Genomic DNA, 11,505 nt, shown 5'->3' with positions numbered 1-11,505 from the left:
TGCATGGAGTAGTAATAAATACTCAACCCAGAAGGTTTATTTGGCGTTGATTAATGCTCCGATGGCGCCGACACCCTTCAAGTGGATATGGAAATCATCTTGTCTCCCAAAGCACAAGTTCTTCTTCACGGTTACTCATACAAGACAGACTAAATACTAAAATGCATATGCTCAAGAAGAAATTTTTGTGGGGAACCAGCTCCGTGTGTTATGCAATGAAGATTCACATGAAGATATGCTACACCTTTTCTTCCGAGTGTGATTTCGGTCGGAATTTTTGGTGGAAAATAGGGGAGGAATGGAATACAGATCTTGGGATAATCGACATGTTAATGGAGGCAAAGAATAGATCTACTAACCGTTTTTTCAAGGAAGCCATGATAGCTGGCTGCTTTGGAGCATTTGGAACCAGAGGAACTCTTTTATCTTTGATGCCAAGCCTGTAGATCTGGATTGTTGTTTTGCTTTCTTTAAAGAATCTATTTCTCTTATTAGGCATAGGGTTAGACCTAGCCTGAGAGAAGGTATGCAGGATTGGCTGGACATTTTATGAACTAGCTTTGTTTTGCTCCATGTACATATTCCACCCATTTATGAAATATAAAAAATGACACAGTGGGGACCTTCCCCACTGTTTTTGTGTCAAAAAAGACCTTAATTAATTATTATGGGTAGGATGCATGCATGCATGGCCATTTTCTAGGGTTTTAAAGGATACTAGAGCTTTTCTAGGTTAATTTGCAACTATATGTATATTTGTTTTCTAGTTCTGGGCTGATCATTAAACTCAACATTGAGTTGTAGATTATGTGAAATTAGTACATGCCATAAAATATAGTAATTTTTTATGTACCCTACGAGGCGTACGTGTGGTGTACCCTTAATTATTAATTGGTAGACATGTACCGTTGGCATGTTTGAAGAAAATTTGAATTTGGAAGAAGTTTTTTAAGTAAAATTAACGCAAGCACAAAATCATGTGTGATGGTGAAATTTCTAGAACAAATTAATACAAACCTAGTAATATGAGTTTGTTTGGCTTTCTCGCCCACAAGTGAGTATTGTGCGCATGTACTTTGATGCAAAATCCCGCCATACAAAACTTTTTAGTTATCATATGACCTCAAGTTTGGAAGAGATCGTATTTTAAGCAACTTCACAAACAAGAGATTCTAACAATTATATGCATGCATGAAAGAATGATTTCCCTTTTTTATTACTGTACAAAAATGGCTAGATGTGTGTTATTTGTGAAGGAGGGCTACCAAATTTTAACAGTTGCACATTATTGTCATAATTCCACCTTTTGGAAGCAGAGTAGGGTAGACATGCTTTCCGCTTGGTACGATGTGTTAGTGCCATCAATTTTCTAGATATAGGTTCAAGGATTTGTTCATCTTAATCTGCAACTATATATGGATTTTTAAGCTTTTGCCTAGTAATTAAACTCATAATTGAAATAATGTAGGTTATTTAACTACATACATGCCATAAATTCGACAGGAAATACTTGGACGTGCCTTGCGAGGGTGGTAACAAACAAGAACACAATGACCAAACTTCAAATGTCAATCCACCCACCAAGCTATACGATTGGCATGTACAATCGATCGACTCCTTCTAATCAAATTTGAATACAATAGAAGAAGTTTAAAAAAATTCAAAATGAGATCAACTTGTGCATTGAGTCATCCTTTGTTATTTATTTGCTTGTAAAAATAGAAACATAGGCATATGAATGTATTCGAAACACTTCACTTTTCAACGGGGAAGGGACCCGAAGGTCCCAGAAAAACAAAAAAGATTACAATAGTAGTACTCCTTTGAGAAGGCAGTAGAAGAAGGATCCTCGAAGAGCCAAATGCTTTTATTATCCACGAGCTGTTCGGCTCTTTTCCTTCTCGTGTAAGCTATCGCGCAATGATTATACTAATGGTCGGATGGTAGTACAACCATTTTCGCAAACTTCTGCGCCCTTCGTCATGTCGGCATCGTATCCCGGTGTGCAAGCGATCTGCTCGAATGAAATACTCCTAAGTACGTACGGTATTCCCTCCAAAGACACACCACACGGTATTCCCTCCAAAGAAGCACCGTCGCCCCGATCTGCTCGAATGAAATACTCCAAAATACTTCTGCGCCCTTCGTCATGTCAGCATCGTATCCCAGTGTGCAAGCAGTCTCCTATGAAATGGAGACGACATTTTGTTGAAAAGTGTCGGTGCATGCTATATACCACACTAGTATGAGAGTTTTTACAGCATTATTCCGATTTCCACGGAATGCATTAAATTTGGACGCGATGCCACACTGACAAGAGTGGTTTAAACAAGGCCATTATTTTTATTATGTTATATTACTACAATACTCCAAGGTAGCACTAGTAGCCTTCGGTTGTACTCGCCGGTCGCGCTGCCTCATTCGACCGGACTTTATTCTTCTTCTCATATATATATACAAAATACTGTCCGCCGAGGTTCGATGACCGCACCGTCGCCCCTCTCCGCGCCGCCGTCTTGGGCCGCGCCACCATTCTCCCCGCCGAGTTCTCCCCGTCCCCGACGCACCACCGTCAAGCACCACCGGACCGATCTTCGCAGGTATGTACATCTCCAACCTCCGGCGAGTACAGAGGTTCATCGGTCATTGTGTTCGATATAACCTTAATTTGGGGATTGCAATGTGAGTAACTTACTGGGTTTTCTAGGAAATGAAAACGGTGTCGCTCGATGCCTACACTGCGTCGGCGGATACATGGAAAGCGGAGACGGATGCTCTGCATGCATCGGCGGAGACATGTAAAGCGGATGCGGATGCGGAGGCAAAGGCGAAGGCGGTGGCTAGGACGGGCCCGGGCGGCGTGGCGCTGGCAAATGCTCGTATCGAAGCTGCATTTTGTTGGAAAGTCTTGGCGCGTGCTTCGAGAGTTTTGGCGGCGCAGCCGGGAGAACCGTCGGAGGCTTCGAAGCTGGCTGCTTTGAACGCATCGAGAGCTTGGATGGTGACTTCATCTAAGGCGGCGCTTGTTGCATATGATCGTGACTCGTCAACCCCTTTGTAAGTTCTACCTTCCCCAATTGCAATGAGGTTAGATCTGGTGGATTGGGTTTTTTGCCCAAACCAGATGCGATGATGCATTGAGATGTTTTTGTATTTTTGATGATGCATTCTGCTTCTTTTGTAATTTGGGTGATTCATTATGCTTTTTAGGTAGTAATTTTTCTGATGCACTCACCTCTTCAGGAATTTTTCATGGTTTTTTTTGTTTTTGTTTTTTTTCTGTCAACCTAGCTAATGCTCTCTGCTGTTTAGCCAAAAGTTGGATGATGCATTGTACTGTTTACATATATTTTACTCTGATGATGCATTTTGCTCTTTTAGCCTTTTAGGTAATTTTTCTGATTCCTTGAGCAGTGTGGGAAATTTCGATGAAGAATTTTGCTGTCAACTTAGATGATGTATTGTGTTGTTTACATTTTATTACCTATATCAAAGCTAACCCCATCTGATGTTACCGCAGTGTTTTGGGTCCTGTAGAGGTCTCTTTTTCCTCCAATCGTGTTGAAACGTTAGCAATTATTACTGTATATGCGAGATTGCCTTCCGTTGGTGCGTCCTATTTTTGTGGTGTTTTTTTTTTTGAAAATTAAGGGCTTCATTGATTATGCAACAGGATTACAATTGCATTGTCCTGTTTACATTATTTTGATTTTGCTGATGCATTGTGCTGTTCACATTATTTTGATTTTGCTGATGCATTGTCCTGTTTACATTATTTTGATTTTGTTGATGCATTCTGCTGTTTACACTATTTTGATTTTGTTGATGCACCGTGCGGTTTAGGAAACTTTGATGATGAATTAGATGATGCATTTTGCTTGCTTAGTCAAATTAGATGTTGCATTTTGTTTTAAAAAATAGATGATGCGAGTGTCTTGTTTACATAATTTTGACGATGCATCGTGCGATTTGCATAATCCTACCAGCTTCGGTCGAAGGACACCCACAACAATCAACGATCTGCTCGGAGATGTAGTCTCTCGAGATTCTTGTCGGGCTTCCTCCCCATCCAACCTGCTTACTAGCTGCATCGGGCACCAAGAAAGCATGGAGGCAATGTATGGGAAGCAATTATTTCGAAAGCTAAGCTGTGTCACACAACGGAGGAAACCCGTTGCTAGGGTTTTTCACCAACAACTCCGAGGACAATCGATTCATCACAGAGCATGATCTTCACCGGGCCATCTTGAAGATGCTGGCAATCCCGTCTCAAGTGAACGGTCCCAAAATCTATGTCCTGGGATGCCGCGATGGTATGGTGCTACTCCATTCTAATGTATCCAGTGGGTATATATCGATCCGGGATCCAATTAGGCAAGTTCTCACGACGATACCGGAACCACCATTGTGGCGCAATCACACAATTGAAAGCAGCAGCTCAATTCTCTGTTCGAGAAACAACTATGAACCGTTTACACATTGTGGCAAGTTCTCGGTTGTTTGGATAACAACTAAACGTTACGATGCACAGGCTCATATCTACTCACCAGATTCAAAAGAATGGGAGTTTCTAGCTCGATCAACTCCGATGCTGTCAGAGATTGACCGTAGACCGGCAACTCTCATAGGGGGTATTTTGTACTCGCCAACGAAGTCTAGATATATCATTGAGCTTGACCATGCAAAGAAGGCTCTGAAATATATTCAGTGCCCTCATGAGACGCATGATATATTCATGCTTAACATTCACATCTTCAAGGGACATAATGGAGATGTTGCCCTTGCTCGTTATAAGAGACTTCACCCTACAAACATGGGCCGATACAAGATCATCAACGAGCGATCACGAGTCATGGACATGTCATATAAATTTTGAATTGGATACTTTTTTTGGCCTTGACACATCATTTCCATACAATTGGAAACATGCAGTAAGGTTACTCTGCGTATTTGAGGACAAAAATGAGTCTGGTTGTACGGGCAAGGAGGGAGTATTCCAATTAGATATGAGCAACCGGCAGTGGAGAAAGTACAATTCGCTAGACGTTGGTGCACTTTACATCCCTACTCAGTTAGACCGGGTTAGTCATTCATATGTAACCTTTGCATTCATTTACATATTTCTTTTGCTCGATCAATTTGTTCATTTCCCGACGAGTAACCGACCTGATCCAGAGTGCAACATCAAGGACACGAAAAAGAACGCGCTGTCAGGAACCCATCTAATTGAAAGTTCAACATCCATAAGAGAAAAGGAAGTTGCATATGAAGGAGCAAGGCCTGTTTGGGCAAGAAGTGATAGCCCAGATTTTGTTTGGTCTGATGTCTTTTAGTTTTCGTTCTGGTGGAAATATCGCTGCACCATTTGTTTGTACTGCAGCTCCATAGTGCTAGCTGCTAGTACGTTGGCGCTGTCCGACGTCTGCTTGTTTTGGGGGCATAAATATGCCACGAAACCATCTTCAGACAAAGTTTAGTCACTTATGTATGGACGGGGGTAGTATTATTTATGTTGTGCTCCCAAACAAGCAGACATCGGACAACGCCTGTTTAAATTTCATATGTGTAATCTTATTCCCTTTGGAAGTTAAGCATTAAACTCTACTAGTACAACCGTGGTGGTCTTGTGATGTAGTACTCTTTTGATGCATTTGTGATGTAGTAGTACTCCCTCCGTTCTCTTTTAGTTGACTCAGATTTAGTACAACTTTGTACTAAATTTGAGTCAATTAAAAAAGAACGGAGGGAGTACTTTTTTTTGAACTGGTATAGTACTATCTAAGAAGAGTACTCCCTCCGATTCACATTCATTTTACACCAAGAAATATGGATCGGAGCGAGGGAGTAAATTAAACATGGCATCTCGTGCATGAAGCTTGACAGATCGATCAGGCTGGCTAGAATGGCAATACAATGCTCCTCATTAGGCAAATGCATGCCATGTATGATAGTATACATCCAGTAAAGAAGTCTATACTGACGTAAAAAAGACTACATTGGGGATGAGAGTCAATTGGGGAATCTACAATACATAAAATCTTGCTCGTAGTTGATTTTGGCTAAGAGGGTTTTACTCACATTACACGTGCCACTTTCCTTGTCTGCAAAACAAGTTCCAATAAAGGAAGAGGAAAGAAGAGGACATTGTGGGCGAGATTGAACACCTTTTTATGTGTTAAGTTGAGGCCTTGTTTAGCTGAGGATTTCGACTTAGGCCTAACAGCTCAGAGACACCCGAAATAAATTTCCTTGCGCGCACCACTGTCAGCAAAAATAACAAAATTAGCACGCAAGAATAAGAACGAAGTGAATTTAAGTAACTTGGTTAGCTTTTCAAGCAATATATTCAGAGAAAGAGCACACATGTCCGGCTAGAAATAATCATAAGAGAAGAACAATAAATCTAAGGCATCCCACTTCATATGCAGAAGGGACGCGACAACGCATGGATTCATACCTTGAGTCGACTCTGGCTCGTAGAAGGGCGGTCGCGCCTCGAGGATTCCGGCGACGTCTCCACCTCGATCTCACATGTGACTGCTTCTCGGTGGGCGGTGCGCCACGCCATGTAGAAGATCTATCAAAAGAGGAGAGCCCGATGACGCTACCGACGCCTCAACCTTGATAGCACCGGCTTGTTGCTCCGCACCGAGATGCGCCACGTGCAAGATTTAGCGGATGCGCCAATTTTAGAGATATGTCATGATCGTTGTAACAAATTTCAACATGATGATGATTTGTTCCTGCACTCGGCCTTGAACATAAGTACTAGTAGAGTCTCACAATTTTTTTATCATTATACTTTGCGAGATTTAGCGGATGCGCCAAATTCAGAGATAGATCATGATCATGGTAACACAATTTTCAATGTAATGATGATTTGATGTTGCACTAGACCTTGAACATAAGTACTAGTACGGTCTCACAATTTTGTATCATTATACTTTGCAAGTTTTAGCGGATGAGCCCATTTTCAGAGGATCATGGTAACAAATTTTCAACGTGATGATGATTTGATGTTGCACTCGACCTTGAACAGAAGTACTACTACTCGTCTTACAATTTCTTTATCATTATACTTTGCAAGATTTAGCAGATGCGCCAAATTCAGAGATAGATCATGATCATGGTAACAAATTTTCAACGTGATGATGATTTGATGTTGCACTCGAACTTGAACGAAGTACTAGTACAAGTCTCACAATTTTTTTATCATTATACTTTGCGAGATTTAGCGGATGCGCCAATTTCAGAGATAGATCATGATCATGGTAACACAATTTTCAATGTAATGATGATTTGATGTTGCACTAGACCTTGAACATAAGTACTAGTACGGTCTCACAATTTTGTATCATTATACTTTGCAAGTTTTAGCGGATGAGCCCATTTTCAGAGGATCATGGTAACAAATTTTCAACGTGATGATGATTTGATGTTGCACTCGAACTTGAACAGAAGTACTAGTATGGTCTCACAATTTTTATTATCATTATACTTTGAAAGATATAGCGGATGCGCCAATTTCAGAGATAGATCATGATCATGGTAACAAATTTTGAACGTGATGATGATTTGATGTTACACTCCGCCTAGAAGAGAAGTACTAGTACGGTCTCACAATTTTTTTATCATTATACTTTGCAAGATCTAGCGGATACGCTAATTGCAGAGATAGATCATGATCATGGTAGTGACCGATATTCAAGGTGATGATGATTTGATTTTGCACTCGGCCTTGAACAGAGGTACTAGTACGGTCTCACAATTTTTTATCATTATACTTGGACCTTAGCCAAATTCAAAATCTCATAGCGGCAAAACTTCCCGCCTACAAAATACAAAAAAATCACACGCTTTCAAATTCCCATTCTACCCCTGTGGAGATGACAGCAAAGTCGGTTGGTGGGGGGGTCTGCCCGTCATTTTTTGGATCACCACCTCCCTAGCCCCGGAAACCCTCCCAAAAAAATTCATTTCCCTCAGTCTCTCATCTGAGACCACCCACCGGAACTTCTCAAGTCCCTCTCTCTACCACCTCCACGACCACCGCACCGGAACATCCCCGCCGGACTTCCCTGGCCTACCCGAGGCCTCGCGATCCTCGTCATCCGGCCGCTCTGCCGGAGCCGCTTCATCGACGCCGTCATCAACCGGACCGGATCATCCCCGCCGAACCTCGAAACCATATGCTCATCCAGCAGTCTACCGCAGTCGCTTCAGCTGCGGTATCGTCCACCGCATCGGATCTTGCTCACCGACACCGATGTGCATGAACCGAATCTGCTTCACCGGCGCCGTGCATGATCTAAACTCTTCTACTGTCGCTTTTCTATTGCTTGCCTGCAAGTTCTTGTTTAATCTTGGGGGAACCTCGTTTGTGCTAACGACGCGCCGTTACGTCTTTGCAGATGAGATGAGTAACCATGAAGTTTAATGGCCGTCTCTCCAACCCCAAGGAGCACATGTAGCGTACTTCATCACCGGATCTATCAACCCCAGGAAGATCTACTGTGACTCCCACAGAGTGCTTCTCCTAATGTAAGTCCCTTGTTTTAGCGCCATGTTCTGGGTTCAGATGCTTGTTTGTCTGAAGCTCTTTTAGTTCATTCCTAGCTATGACCGTAACACCTTGCTATTTTCTAGTTCATTGCTAACTTTAAGCGATTGAACATTTTGGTTTGCATTCCTGCTCTGTAGATGTAGCCATCATAACTTCTATCTTGCTCAGTTGTTGTTACAAAAATTATAGGTATTATAGTAACATCCTGCTATTATTTAGTTCATGGCCAATTTTAAGTAATTGCACATGTTGGTTCGCATTCCCTGCTCTATAGCTTTTGGCATCGTAACTTCTATATTTGGTTTACATTCCCTGCTTCTGTAGATCTAGCCATCATAACTTTATCTTGCTCGATCGTTGTTACAAAAATTATGGCCTGCTACTATGTTGTTTGTGCCAATTTTTTACTCCATGAACATGTTGGCTTGCATTCCCTGTACTACGAGTGATGCCATTGTTTTGTATCTAGTTCATTGTAAGCTAACAAAGTAAGGACTTAGTTTGGCATGCTATCACTCTGCTATCTAGCCTCGTAGTACAAATAAACTTGTCATACTACTAGATAATAATTTTGCGTGCCATCTTGTTCTTCAAAAGCTGCATTATTGACTTGTTTCTCCGACTTGGCATGACGCTCACATATGGAAAGCTGAACATATTGGTTTGCATTCCCTCTTATACAAGTTCACAGGTGATCCCACTATATTCCGTATCCGGTCCATCCTAAGCTCCAAGCATTAACTATCCTCTATGTGTTGCTCATTACAAGTTTATATCCCGAAACATCTTGATTTGCATCCCCTTCACTATAAGTTCAGGAGTATTATTTAGTTCACGGCCAAAATGAAGTAATTGCACTTGGCACATGTTGGTTCACATTCCCTCCTCTTTAGCTTTTTCCATCGTAACTTCTATTTTTGGTTTACATTCCCTGCTCTGTAGATGTAGCCATCATAACTTCATCTTGCTCAGTCGTTGATACAAAATTTATAGCCTGCTACTATGTTGTTCATGCCAATTTTGCACTCCTTGAACATGTTGGTTTGCATGGGACTCGACAGTAGTAAGTCTGCTGTTTCATTCTAACATGCTCTATTATATTGGCTGTTGGTATGCGGCATGCACTCTTTGTTTGCTTATTGTGCGCATTACAATGATCTTGTTATAACGACGAAATGATGAGTTCCAAATTATTTGGCAAACAATATTGTAGTGTCTTTGCCTTTCCATTGTTGCTGTCTTAACTTGTAATGTCTTTGTTTCATATATAGGTGCTGCATGGACAACTTAAAAGATTGCCGGATCGCTTCATTGTATTGCTAGGTTTAATTACCATTCAATTTCTCTGGGTTCTGTAATATTTTTTCAATGCCTTGCAGCTGATGTAATATTTAGTTAGTTTTTATAGTTCTTTCGCGCATTTTTTCTTTGCTGCTTGTGGTAAGTGAGGCTATCCGACAGAAATCAATGCTGCCTAAATATTCTCAGTATCTAAATCACGAATTCCCATCCCTTAAACGGCCCAATTAAGCGAAATCACATATGTGCCTACCCGCAAAATCCTAAAGCGCCTATTATGCCGGCATATAAACAGCAACTAAACGGTCTGGCCTACTTACTTATTGGGCCAGCCCATTTGATTTACGGTGGACCCCACACTCTAATTGGGCTGGCCCACTTGATTTAAGGTGGACCCCACCCACTACTGGGCCGGCCCACTAATTAGTTGGGCCAGCCCAATTGCTTTTGTGGTGGACCCCACGTACTAAATGGGCCGGCCCTTTAAGAGGAAAGTGGGACCCACCTGTGCTTTTGGCCCGGCCCACTATCTTGTTGGGCCAGCCCACTTGCTAGATGGTGGACCCCACATACTAATTGGGCCGGCCCTTTAACAGGAAAGTGGGACCCACCTGTGTTTTGGCCCGGCCCACTATCTTGTTGGGCCGGCCCACTTGCTAGATGGTGGACCCCACATACTAAATGGGCCGGCCCTTTAACAGGAAAGTGGGACCCACCTGTGTTTTTGGCCCGGCCCACTATCTTGTTGGGCTAGCCCGTTTGATCTATTGTGGACCCCACGTACGAAATGGGCCGGCCTTTTAACAGGAAAGTGGGACCCGCCTGTGGTTTTGGCCCGGCCCACTTTCTTGTTGGGCCAGCCTGTTTGATCTATTGTGGACCCCACGTACTAAATGGGCCGGCCCGATAGCAGGAAAGTGGGACCCACATGTTAATTGGGCCGGCCCAATAACTTCTTGGACCGGCCCAGTTGTTTTAAGGTGGACCCCACTAGTTAAATTGGCCGGCTCGATAACAGGAAAGTGGGTCCCACATGTCTTGTGGGCCGGCCCTTTTGCCTGTTGACCGGTCAGACGAGTGCATTCGGTCCGGCCCACATGCTTAGTGGGCCGGCCCATTAAAGTTTTGACCAGTCAACCTTAGAGGTTAGGCCCGGCCCACGTAACTAATGGACCAGCCCAGCTATATAGTTGACCGGTCAAACTAAGTCGGCTGGCCCGGCCCGCAAACTTAATGGGCCGGCCGCTTAAGACGTGGCGAGGCCTCGTGTGGGCCTACCATCTACCACGGGGTTTCAGCCGGTTAACGCCGTTAACTCGCCGATTAACGGCGTCCGCCACGTGTCGGCTTGCATGACGTTAGCAGTCAACGGGCTCCCGGAAACACTTGGGCAACGGTCCGATTTTCCGTGGCGGAAGGGCGCCCAAGCGCGACGGACCGAAAAAATCGTCGTAGGACTTTGCCTGACGCAGTTTCCACAATAGAACCCATATCGTCGGGTTAGGCCCATAGGCGACGAAAAATACCCCTTAGCGGACGATTTTGAGACGTTGTCTATCAGAACTTTTCTTGTAGTGAGACTCCTCAAGCCTTCTCCAACACAAGAAATGGAAGTGTTGACCCTGGAGCTCTTGCTATCTTTG

Source organism: Lolium rigidum, chromosome 5 (assembly GCF_022539505.1).
Source record: "Lolium rigidum isolate FL_2022 chromosome 5, APGP_CSIRO_Lrig_0.1, whole genome shotgun sequence".
Lineage (NCBI taxonomy): Eukaryota > Viridiplantae > Streptophyta > Magnoliopsida > Poales > Poaceae > Lolium > Lolium rigidum.
The sequence above is the reverse complement of the archived record's forward strand: the minus strand, read 5'-3'. Positions refer to the sequence as shown.